The sequence below is a fragment of the Phoca vitulina genome, unplaced genomic scaffold, assembly GCF_004348235.1.
Source record: "Phoca vitulina isolate PV1807 unplaced genomic scaffold, GSC_HSeal_1.0 scaffold12, whole genome shotgun sequence".
In the NCBI taxonomy this organism is placed as follows: Eukaryota; Metazoa; Chordata; class Mammalia; order Carnivora; family Phocidae; genus Phoca; species Phoca vitulina.
Window position 1 is genome coordinate 14,898,785 of NW_022589715.1, and position 13,346 is coordinate 14,912,130.

The 13,346-nt window shown below is 40.8% G+C and overlaps 1 pseudogene; it reads right to left on the reverse strand.

The window, feature by feature from the left end:
• Positions 1-568: 568 nt before the first annotated feature.
• Positions 569-1,725, reverse strand: LOC116636426 (annotated as a pseudogene).
• Between the last annotated feature and the right edge of the window lie 11,621 nt (positions 1,726-13,346).

Consider the following 13,346-nt stretch of genomic DNA (forward strand, 5'->3'; position numbering starts at 1 on the left):
GTATATTACAGAACTCTGGCTTCATTAGGTCTATTCCTATTGTTTTATTCTAAGTTTTACCTAGACTTGGATGGAAATTTAATCAAATAATATTATTTTTTTCAGTTCTAATAACCAGCTTTAAGAAGAAGTACAGTGGAAGGGTATAGATCTTTCTGTACTTGTACTTCTATGGCCAATTCAATTTTTATTGTGATGTGATATTGTAATTAACATTATGCTAAAAATAAAATGGACTGCATTATGATTTTGTCCACAGCATTCAAGTACCTTATTGCTAAAATATTCCAAAATGAATCCAGTAAACATTTGCTATTTCCAAATAGCCTGAGAGATGGATCCAACCTTTTTTACCAATGACAAGTAAACTAGGCTCAGAACAGCTGTGTTGAAACCCCACAAACCAAAGCCAGTCATCCAAAAATCTAAAATACTAACATTTTCCATCCAAGATAGAAAAACAAGCATCCAAAGTAAAGAAAACCCCACGATTAATCACGTAACCAGTCAACATTCACTTCTGTTATTCAAGCTAATAGTTCTTTGAAGTTTGAAGTTTCTGCCTTTGTCATTTATTGATGGTTCCTAGAGTCACAGATTCAATGTCAAATGGGAGAGTTCCACTGACCCCTTTGCCCAGAAGTAACTTTGGGCAGCTGATTATATTTTTCCATTTAAAAAATGGCAACATTTGTACTAATGCACAATGTTTGATCCTTCTACAGAGCATTTCAACTATGAATGCTAATGCCTGCCCACAGAAATAAACTGGAGTGCTGGAGCTGGATTCAGAATCATTCCGGTGTGTTCTATGTCTTCCATTGCTCAAACAGTACTCTCAAAGCCAGCTTTCCACTCATTAGGCACCAATATGGAATGACATATTTGGGGGATGCTCCAAGCACTCCACTCCTATCAGTCATCTCCCCTACCAGAACTGATCATCAACATCGGAGTCTCTGTGCAATGCTGTGAGTTCCATGTCAGGGTTACATGTATGTCCTTAAAATGATTGGAAGCACATTTATGGAATTGGTACCTATAATCTTGGGTTCCAAAGTCACCATCCACCTTACACCACTGTACTGTGAGGCCTCTAGGATTCATTATTAGTTCTTGTATGTGTTCTGGTGGTTGAGATGCCACTGTACTATGGTTAAAAATGTAGTCTTTTACTATGTTAAGAACTGAGTTATCTGACTGAGCAGATAAACAAGGCACATCAACCAGTATGGTCATTTCTGGTAACCTGTCCAACTGAATGCGTGAGGCTTTTTTGGTAAAGCGTCCCAGTTTCCCATTCTGTTTTCACATACCACCAAGACTGGGGATTTCTCCTTGGACTAAGTCCTCTGCAGCGTTAGTCCCATGCTCTATGACTTCTGGAAGTCATCTATTGGCTTAATAGTCTCCTATTCAGTGGTGTCCACCTCTTGTAAAAGAGACACCAATCGTTTATCCTGGAGCTTCTCTTTAAATCACTAAAATGCTGTATCAGGACATCCTTTGTGATGTTCTCTCTTGGTTCTCTGGGACAATGAGTTAATCCTTTCTAAGTCATGATCCTTTTCTGAGAATCTTGATGAGAGATTTATAGACTCTATTCCCAGAAAAGTCATAATCCATATCCTGCCTCTGTGCCTCCTGCAAAAGCAGCTCAGGTGCAGCTCCATGGTCCCCTTCACCAGGAGGCATGGCTGGGAGCTGTGCTTGCAGCTTCCTCATGTCCCATCCATCACCGGAAGTAGCTCTTTTGAGGGAGAAATGGACTCTGAAGAAAGCCAAAATTCTTGGTTTGATACATCATGCCTGAGCTGTCTTCAGCGTGACTTTTGCACTTTCCGGACTGTTGACCAGCGTTGTCAACGAGAAAGAGTAAAAAAGACCAATAGTTCTATTTGGCTGCATATGGTACCTCAGCCCGTGGCTGATGGTGCGAATGCCTGGGGGGTAAAGGCCCAGGTCAAATGGTCATTTTATAACAAAGAAGTCAGTGAACCAGGCTGACTAGGTGATTGCCCTAATTTCTAACTCCCAACTCCAAACCCTGTATTCACCTAGCAGTTATTTCATTTTCCTCTCTTCATCTATTTTCTAATTACTCCAGTTCGTTTTGAGAAAGAAAAACTTTTTCTGGTTAAATTATATACAACTTCTAAGGAAGAATATAAGAGAGTTGAGCCAGGGGAATTAACACTGAAATGATTTTTATAAGCTTCAACAACATTATGACTCAGGAATGAAGTAATAATTTTAAGTGCTTTGAATGTTTTATGAGAAGAAAATGAGTTAGGTACTGAAGGAAGAGTCCAAGAGTTGTCATTTGGCATTGCATTCCTCACAGCTCATACGTTGCCTAGAGTGGTGACCTATAACTGTGAAGGTTACAAGAAAAAGGCATGGCATGATGTAGAAGATGAAAATGTAGAGGGTATTAGCCCAGGGGATGTGTGGGCTGCATACACTCTGGTTATGTCAGCGTGAGATGATTTAGATCTATGTTTTTTCCTCCATGGGCCTGGGCCCAGGTGGGACCTTTGGTTTCCTCTGACTCTGTTATTGCTTGAGTTTCCAGGACTGCCTATTGGAAGGGAAAGCAAACGTGGAACAGACAGCAAGCCCCATATGCCCTGGGACTAGGCATTTTGTATGCTGTTCACGGTGCTGCTGCCACAGACTCTGACCTTTTTGCCCATCTGGGACTCTGGACCCACCCACCCCTTTCTCAAACTCCCTCATCCTGGTTCACTGTCGTCCTGGACTGTGGAATCTGCCCGGCTTTTTCTTCTCCAGACCCGTTCTCTCCCTGGCTCATTTTGAACAAAACCCCAGTACAACTTACCACCCTGTCCTTTTTCTTCAGTGATCACATGCGTGAGAGAGAGTTTAGCTAAATGAACTTGCTAACCTTTATTGAATGTTTATTGTGCACCAGGCACTGTTCTAAATGCTTTACTCATATCAACTCATTTAATTCTCATGTTGACTATGTGAGGTCCATATTATTATCCCCATGCAGTGATTTGCTCAAGATAACAAAGATATGAGGGGACAGAGCCAAGATTCAAATCCAGATAGTTTGGCTCCCAAAGGCTGAACTCTTAACCATAACACCATAAGGTCTCTGTAAATAAACACCCAGGTGGTAAAATGGGAAAGCCAGACCAGCAGGTGGAATCATTCAATATTTATCGTATTTGTATTCCGTGCCAGGCTCTTATGCCTGCAATGACAGATCCTAAGTTATACTAGATAACAATTTTACATTCTCTGAGTTCCCAATCTAGTGAACAATAAAATAAAGGACACTGATCATGACTAGAGGGAAATGCAGTCTGATTTACTAAGAGAGCACAGGAGAGAGAGTGAGCAGTCCCAGGACAGAGGATCAGGGAATGCTTCACAGATGAGCCAGAGTTTGATCTGGATCTAAGCATTTATTTGGGCATTAGAAGGGAAGAAAGAAGGCAGCAGTTCTAGGATAGGGACTAACAGAGAGTGTCCAGGGCACACTGTGTACAGGGGCAGTATGTAACTCTGGATAAGAACTAGAATAGGAGCAGAACATAGAGCTGGAGGGCAAGGCTAGAATTTAGAAAACCTCATATGCCAGGTTAAAGAGTTTGTATAAAAACTGAAAGGCGACACACGTCAGAGGTCTTGAGCATGCTTCAGGAGGACTGACTGAGCAGTGGAGCAAGATATCAGTCGGAGCCAGGAGCAACCAGATAGGAGGTAAGGCAGTCTCTTAGTTGGAAGGGCCAGAAGGCAGTGGGCAAGGGGCGGGGGAGTGAACTTGAGAGCCATCTGAGGAGTAGGTACAAAAGTCCTATTGAGTTGGATATGAGAAGTGAGGAAGAGTGAGTTGTTGGAGCTGGTGGGAGTCAGAGTGCCCAGGCCCCTGCCCATGTGTAAGTATCTTTTCTCTTCACCTGATTTCTTAGCACACCTCACCCAACAAACATCAAGGGCAAGGCCTCCACCTCTACTACTCTGCCTTCTGTGACCCTCGGCAGAGGGAGAATGAAGCGGGTCTTGACTGAGATGGCATGTGATCAAACCCCTCTTGGTACCTACAAAACATGATACGTGATTCACAAGTGCATAAAGCACTTACGTAAAATTTGTGAGGCTCTGTTTAGAAATTGCATTAATTCTTAGAGCCACAGTTCTTAAAAAGAGTCAGGGAAACTCCCAAAGTAGGCCAGAGAGCCGCAGCTCAAACAATGATAAGCTGAGTTAATTGTTCACCTAGGCCTCTGTTTTGTTCTGGGATCTCAGGAAGGGAAAAAGATGAAGTACTCAACCAGAGAAAAGGGCTTTGAGAATAGGCATGATCTACTGAGCAGCAATGCTGGTTGTGGATATAGAAGGGGATAATGGAAATGGGCCACATACAAGCCATCCCAGCTCAGGCTCAGTTTTTGTGGGATCCTGCAGTTGAAATAGGGGAGCATCTGTAGGGACAAGATCCCTTGAATATCTCTGGGGGACTTTGGGACTCTGGCTTTTTTCTGTGAGAACCTTTTAATGGAAATGTCAATAGCCTTAAAAAAGGTATGGAGATTATCTGGCTTCACTAGTAGTCTTAGGAGACTTGCAGACATGTTGAACCTAGTTTTGGCAAATGATTTCACCTCCTCCCTCCAAAAGGAAGAATAGGACCTAGTGTGATGGATACATGGGGATCTCCACTGACTGAGATTTAATACTTTTTTATTAGTGCTGGCCTGAAGGGGCCAATTGCCCTTGAAATTCTTATAGTATTTCCCTTCCCTTGAACCCAAAAGAGTGAGATAATGAGACAGAGCTGGATGGCTTAGACCTATCTCTCCTTCCTTGACAACAATTTTTGGCACAGCCATGTGATAATGGATGGCAATTCCAAAGTCACAGAGTTGTTCCCAAAGCATGCCTGGACTCAGTCTGAGGTTGAATGACCTAGACATTCAATCCACTGCCCTATTCATGACTGCAAACTGGAATACCAAATGCTGCTTCCTTCACGTGACTTTGTCACATGCCAATTGATATGCTCAGAGTCTGCTGCTTGCCCAAATATCACTCCTCTTATTCAGATGAAAGCCACAGTGTTAAATGATATACGAGGTATAGTCTCCATTGGTTCCTACCAATGAAACTTCATAAAAGAGACTGTTGTGACTGCCTAAAACCCAAAGTGTTAATTTCACCAATCCTAAGACATCTCCTTTTTCTTCTTTTGGGGTTGTTTGGAGTGTGGTTGTATTAAGTTGTTATCTCTGAATTTATCTAGTATGAGTCAGGTAATGTCCAGCATTATATTTATCCTGATTTCAGTTGATGCCTGATCTTATGATGCAGATGTCAATCATTTTAGAGGTAGGGGCATAAACAAAACTTGGCAGTGACATGGCAGAATCTTCCACTCAAGGGCTGGAATCAAGATTCTCTGAGCTCTGAATTTATCAGGAGGTGGCATGGATAAGAGATGGTAGTAGAGGCCAATGAAACAAGGTTGCCATATCTAGAATGCTAGACCTGGTTAGAAGTGGGCCAATCCTCAGTGAACCCAGAAATCCTTCCTCCTTGACTGATTACTAGAAAACAACTTGTTCCCAATATGTATGAGGTTTACCTTTTGCTCTTTGCACTGCATGAATATTCAACTCAGCCAATAAGGAATTTTGGAGAAACATTTTCATGTGTGATTGTTTGAAATATTTTCACATAGATTAATAAGATGGAAACGTAACTCTTTAGAGGGTCAAAATCCACAGCAACTCAGAGAAGCCATTTTGCATGATTCATACTGGACTTTATTCAAGGCTGTCACAGGTCCCAAAGAATAGCATCCTGGGGCTTATCATGGTTGCATAATAAATCGAGCTAAGTATAATAGGAGAGGTCAAACATCAAAAAGCAAACCCCTTATCTACTACCAAATCTTCTTTAAAAAAATGAATCCCTAGAAAGAGGTCACACTGTTACTTTTGCTATGTTGGGACTCAGGCTTATTCACCAGTAATTGCACCCAGGAGAGATTTCTTAGCCTCTACTTGAAAAGCAGTGACAAGAGGGGAAATAATTCCAGGTGGGAGGTTTTTTCATGGTCCATCAAATCTCATACGTAGGTGTCTTATTTTAAAATAGAAAAGGCTGGCCAGGATGGTTTTGTTTTACTCTCTTGCCTCAACCTTTTTAATACTTACTTGGTTTCATATTTGACAAACAATGATCATGAAACGGCTATTTGCCTGGCAGAGTGCTAAGCATATTTGCCTAGTTTTCGCACTAAATCACTTAACACTAAGAAAAAGACATTCAGATCTTCATTTCAAAGATTAGGAGACTGGATTTCAGAAATATGCAGTGCATCACCCAAGGTCACACAGTGAGGAAATGGCATCTCAGGGATTTGAACATGGTTTTCCCTGAGCCTAGAATTCTTCAGATGGCAAAATGCCATCTCTTTAATATTATATCTGCATTATAAACTCATTTTTATATCTACAATGTTGATGTCCTTACCTGTTTATGTTTAAAACTGCACTTTTTATTTTCAACTTTTGAGAACCTAGAAGCAGAAAATATGTCTCTTGTTTATTGAAACCATGTTAAGTGCATTTAAGGGATAGATCTTGATTTTATAAAATATTATCTGATAATTTCTTATTAGATCAATAAAATTACACAGTAAAGCCATTTTAAATGGAATTTAACAAGCACAGAGTTTATTCTAATACATTTTTTTTAAATCTCTAAAATATCAACACAGGTGAAATCCCAGAGTAACTGTATAACACTTTCAGTTGACTCATCTATAATAAGAAGGTAGGTATTTTAATTTTTGTTTTGCCCTTATAACCCATGTCTCTGCAGTTGGTTAGTTTAATTCAAGGCAAGTCTCAGACCAAAACTGAGGCAATTGCTATCCATCATGAGAGGTAATTAATAGATCATTCATTCAAATTACTGAAGATTTTGATTTCCAGTGTTTTCACCTGGTAGATCTTTAGGATGCCAGACCTCACACTCTGTAGGGAAGTAGGTTAACACACTGGTTGTTCACTTTTCCTACAATTCCTAGTCTGGGCTTTCTGTGCTATGAAACTGTCAAGTTTCTATTTTGCATCTTTCTATTCAAGGAATTCTCATCCATATTTCTAATTCTTTCCTCTCTGAGGGCTCTCCTCCTGGGCCTCACTGACCCTTTTGTTAGAGGGGGAACAGTGACATTTTCTCTTTTCAGTCAAGTACATAATGGATATCAATTCCTAGAGTCTCCTCACTCATGCAAAGTAGAAAATCAGAGACAATATTCTCCTCCTGTGAAAGTAATCACTTGGGATGGCACAGAACCCCAGAAATCTCCAAATTAAGATGTCTTCCTGGCTGCAGTACATTTGCTCTTCATAATGGCATCTTTGGAAAAGAAGGATCTCTTAGCTGCTCCTCCTAGTGGCAATTTCTAGCCCTGTATTTTCTGCTGGAGCCCTTCTGCCTTAAGGAATTGTTCCAAACTGCATGGGTTTTGAGAAAAGTTGTATTATTTTTAGTTCTACCTTCTGATTTTTTTTTTTCTTACTACAGATCCAATTAGTGGTATCTGTGAGACCATGCAACTAATTTGTGGATCCGTTTTTTGAAAGTTTCTTTTTAAAAAAAGTTCTAAAGAATTTCACCAAAAAGTAAACAAAGACATCTCAGTAGCACATATGTAGTTCCTCCCTTATGCCCTTTCCACCATGTTGCAAGGGAGAGCTGAGATCCATTGATTCCCTGGCTGGGTTGAATATTCATTTACTCATGTAACAAACACTAAGTATTTACTTTGTACCAGTCACAGTTCCAAGCATTGAGGAATACAGGATATAAGGAAAGAGAAAAATTCCTGCCTACATCAAACTTATTCTCAAGTAGGAAAGACAGACAATAAAACACATATATAAAATATGTAAGATAATAGATGATAAATCAGGGAGAACATTCTGGATTGTGTGTGGGGTACCATGTTCTTCAGCCCCTCCTCATCCTCAGTCTCTTCAGACAGTGTCTGAATTCCAATTACTGGGTATAAGGGACACTGACTTTACTGCCTATATAATATCCTTACTCCCTTGTTCTTTACCAACAGAATTCTGATTTTCTCTGGGCAACCTCATACTAATTTTCCTAGACTCATTTGCAGCTATAGAAGGCAATGTAACTCAGTTCTAGTGATGAGATCAAGCAAATGTTCCTGAGCTGGTTGTCTCAGAGACTTTAGAGAAGACTCTCTATTTTCCTTCGGCTTTATTCCTGCCAAGGATGTGGACACGATTTCTGGAGTTGCAGTCACCTTGCAATCAGGAGGCAAGGTCATGTCAGAGATCGCATAGCAGGAAAATGGAACTCAAGCAGCTGTATCAGCCTGGACTACCTGCTTCACTCAGCACCAACGCATCACATGACCCCTGGGGGGCTCCATCCACATTGCGCCCTCTGCATGTGGGGCACACTGGACCCCAATTCTAAAGGCTGCAATAAGTATGAGATTCCTGGGAATTGTATAATACTGCGGAACTCTGTGTGTGTGTGTGTGTGTGTGTGTGTGTGTGTGTAATAATCCTGTGGTTTATTCACAGTAGCATTACATGCAGCCAAACACAACCTTTAACCCTGATTCACTAGAGGATTAACAGTGCTGCATTTCCTCTTCGAAACTTTTCTCTGAAGATACAGAGGCACATAATTCAAGTTGAGTCCTAGGACAATTCTAGTATCTTACATGGCAGTTATGCAAAGTGGGCTGTAATAGTCATGGTCAGGATGATTCATCTGTCAAGTTAATTTTCTTGCCAACCCAACACCTTCTAAGAACCCAACTTGTTCAGAGAGAATTAAAGAAAGGAGGAGGTTGAAAGCATTAGACTTTAAGTCAAACAATCAGAACTCTATCTTACATGACACAGGTTCAAGGGGTGGCTGTTCCTCAACCCCATATCCAGGCGCTCACCTGTCAAGACATCTGTCAAGATAATCCTCTGGAATCTAGAATCTGTGTCCATTGTCACTGGGTAGATTCAGCCTCATCTGTCTTGCTCAAGCCATTGCATTTGCCTTGCCCTTCATCTCCTTGTCTTCACTTATGTTTCCTCTAAGTAAGTCTCCATATTACCACAGACTTGCCTTCCTCAAAATCGCATTTCCTATCACTTTCTTTCTTTAGAACTTTCTTCAGATAAATGCTGCCTTCTGAATAAAGCCCAGATGCCTTAACTTGGCACGCTGAGTTCCTTATGTTATGGCAGCGTTTGACTTTCCAGCTTCAATTCCTGCCACTCACTACATCTTGACAATTTCTGAATACATGGTGCCATTTATAATTTTGTGCCTCTCTTGTTCATGGGTTTTCTTTCTGTAAGAATGTTCCTCTTCCTCTCAACTTTCTGCGATCCCCTTGCTCTTCTGTCAAGGCTTAGCAAATAGAAGTGTCTCTGAAAATTTTCCTGATTTATGCAAACAGTTGGTTATCCCTTCCCCTGCATTCTTCTTCTTTAAAAGATTTACTTATTTATTTTAGATAGAGAGAGAATGTGGTAGGGAGGGGCAGAGGGAGAGGGAGAGAGAGTCTTATGCAGACTCCACGCTGAGTGTGGAGGCCCACTCGGGGCTCAATCTCACAACCCTGAGATCACGATATGAGCCACAACTAAGAGTCAGACGCTCAACCGACTGTGCCACCCAAGCACCCTCCACTGCGTTATTCTTTACACATCACTTGGTACTCTGCATTATTCTTTACCCATCACTTGGTACTACCTCACAACAACACTTACTTTACCCCATTACAATGATCAACTATCATTTGTTTCTATCTGTCTCCCTTTCCATATAATGCATTCTCAAGGGTTCATGTCCTCATCTTATTAATCTTTATATCCTAGGTTTTAGTATAAGTGCTTGGCAAACATAAGATGAGTTTTCTAAACATGAGTTTAATTTTTTTTTTTAATTCAGAATTTAATCTAAGTAATTGTCTCTATCATAAGTGACCTGGTTAAATCAGAGATGAGAATGAAGTAACCAAAAATTCCAAATGCAAAGCTTCTGAATTATTTGGAATCAGAGTCAAAGCCTTGAATTATGTTGAAAATTACTACTCTGAGACCATTAGTAAAATAGAGACTTTGAGCTGCGTTCAGGATGGTATCAGTGCACAACATAACTATCAATAGATATGTGTGGATATATCTTCGTACACCTAACGGCAGAAAATATATCTTAATATATTTTGTTACTAACCAAAGCAATAATATTTTATGAGATTATATTGTACAAGCATACATATTAATTTTCAGTTGGCTGGGATAAGAACTCCTCTAATTTGATTAGATGGCGGTGGTATAAACAATACATATTGATATCAAGGGAGCCTATTGTATTTAATGTTGATGGATCCTAACAACAGCAATTCATATATGGTTCCAATAGCAGTAATTAGGAACATTGCTTTTAGGTGCAAACCTATTAATAAATAAAGCTCATTATAAAATGTCATCCAGTGAGCCTATCTTTTCCCCACTGGGAAAAAAAAATACAGCTTAATGCTTATATGTGACATGTCTGAAGGAACTGAGCTAGGAGACAGATGCATAATTACTGTGCTCTGCATTGGAAGTTCTCGGGTTGCTGTGAGAAAGTGGAGCCAGGAGGGCCCAGCTTGCACAAAATTTTGTACCAGGTAGTGGCATTCCTCTATCCTCTCCCTCTCTGTCTCTGTCTCTCTCCTTCTCTCTCCCTCTCTCTCCCAAATGGACAGTTTGTCTGTGCCCACAGTATCTGAATGGGCCATTATACTGTGTGTACTTTACTTTAAAACACATCAGTATAAGCTGTGTGGTACATACGTGGGTGAGAGAATTAACTTTGCACCAAAGTAACTGTTTAACACTTGATCGATCTCATTCAAGTCCACCTTCCAAAGGTAGTTCCTGAGCATTTTAAAGATCCTAATCAGGAGTCTACATTTCAAAGGAGGCTCAAACTGGCACTTCAATATCACCATCTAAATCTGCACTAGCCTCTTGCTATTTAGTGTAGTTCAGAGACCTCTAACAGGCATTATCTACGAGCTTGTTAGAATGTAGAATCTCAGGCCCTCAACCCAGACATAATGAATCAGAGTCTGCATTTTAGCATGACTCCCAGTGGATTCTGTGAGCATTTAATGTGAGAATCACTGCACTAGGCAATTTGTTAATTAGCGTATGAAATGTTAGAAATAATTTTTGCACTGGTGAAATGAGTAATGACCAAACATGTGGGTCATTAGAAATACTGTACAGGGTACCTCTGCTCTTGCCGGAATCTGGGCCGCCCAGTAGTTTTTTGGGTGGCACTCCAAAATGAATCTAGGACTCATTTGGTCTTGTGTCTCCCCACTTAACAGAAAACTCTGGCATCTGCTCTGTGAGTTTAGCTGGCCCTGTTGTCAAAATATTGTCACATTTACTTGGGAATAAAACTTTCACAAAAGGTGCTTGTCATTGTCTACCAGGACAGAGAATGAGGATGTCATGTGATTGCTTTTGTACTTGCTTGTTTGTATGTATTTGTTGGTTTGGAAACCTCCTGGGAGTTTGCTGGATATTATCTGAAACCGGCCCTTAAAAGCACAGGGCAGGGAGGGACAAAGAGGCAGGCCACTCCAGATGAGGTAGGTGGCAGATTTAAAAATCAAGGGAACTATGCAGCCCGTTTTAGGCAGCCGCAAGACAAGTAGATCTCTGCACTCACTGGCCAAATCTTAAAGCTTTATTATAGAGGCCTTAATTGGGTTTAATCACGCCCAGATGGTCTCAACACCACCTCCCCACCTGAAGGCTACCCTTGGGGCAGCTTCTGAGAGTGAGAAATGCCAACAGAATTAGCCCCCCCTCCCCCCAAGCAGAAGGCACATTCCAAGGACAGGGGAGGGTGGAGCCTCTGATTGCCAGGGACAGACAGCTCAAAGGGCAACTGGTGGTCACATGCTCTCAATGACCACCCACAACAGAGTTTATAAGTTTGTATGTCCAAGACTTCTTACATTATAACATTATAACGTGCCACCTGGTAGGGAGCACACTTACAATCCTAACAACCCTGCCATCTTGATATTGGCACCTACTGTCTCTTCATTTTGTCTGAAATCCTCCTGATTCTCAGTATGATGAATCTTTTTTTTTCTTAAACTGTAGCTTTTTGTATTATGTTCTAACTCTAGATCCTATTTAAACCTTTTCTTTTAGCTGAAGATCTCTGACACCACTTCAGCAGAAGGGAGGGTGATGCCTCGTTATTGTCAGGTGGCTATAGAAACCCAGTTCCCTAGTCTTTGTTGACATTTGGATAGGAGTCTTAATTACTGCTTGGCAGGGTGGGAGTTCCAATACCCCATATGGTTTCTACTGACAGTGCACTGCTGGTAGTCTCATTACTACTGGGTGATTATGAAAGTCTTGTCTCTCCACTGGCCTCTTCTGACTCCACCTAAGCAGGGAGGGGGGAGGGGCACCTCATTACTGTGTGTGTGGGAGGAGGTGGGAGGGTGGAAGTGTAGGTTTCCTGCTTGGTCTCCACTGTGGATAAACACTGGTGATTGTTGCTTCCAGACTCCTAACAAGTTCACTACAATAAAACTGATTCTAAATAGGAAAGTTGAATTCTCCAAATGAGAGGAGACATCTGAAATCTTTGAGAAATCAAATCTAGTGGAAAATGCAAGGGGAAATATTCCTTATGATTTTGTTCTGGAAACTTTGCCTTTTCTGCCAATCCTTCCTTAATGTGTTTATTTTGCATTCCCCTGTCTCCTCTATTACATGCTTTGTTTATGTGGGTGCTTCTGCATTGAAGACTAAGCAATTGTATCCTTAGAGTGGAAGTTGTAGCATCTTCACAGAAACATTTTGATCTCTCTGAAAGAAATTGCTTTTGCAATGCTCTATCTGCACGCTGTTCTCTCCCTGCATTCCAGTTAAGATACAACTTTATATGGGTGAGTACATCTCTGGAAAAATTCTCTTCTGCCAATTTCCCCAGGCCAGAAATCTCAGTTGCAGAAAGCTCGTGGTACATTATTCTTAAAGAAAATAATAATTTTTATAAGAAAGTTCAGGTCTTGACCACATATTGTCAACGTGTCAAAAATTTTTAAAAATTATCAACTTACTTTATTTTCCTTCTGCTTAATGTCAATTAAGTTTATTGATTGATACTGTTTACAAAAATTACACATCTGGGCTCTGGATGGAGAGGATTTCTGACCAAAGCTTCCCCTTATCTCATGGGCAGTTCTCACAGTGCAGAATCAGATTCAAGAGGCAGCAAAGGAGCTTAGA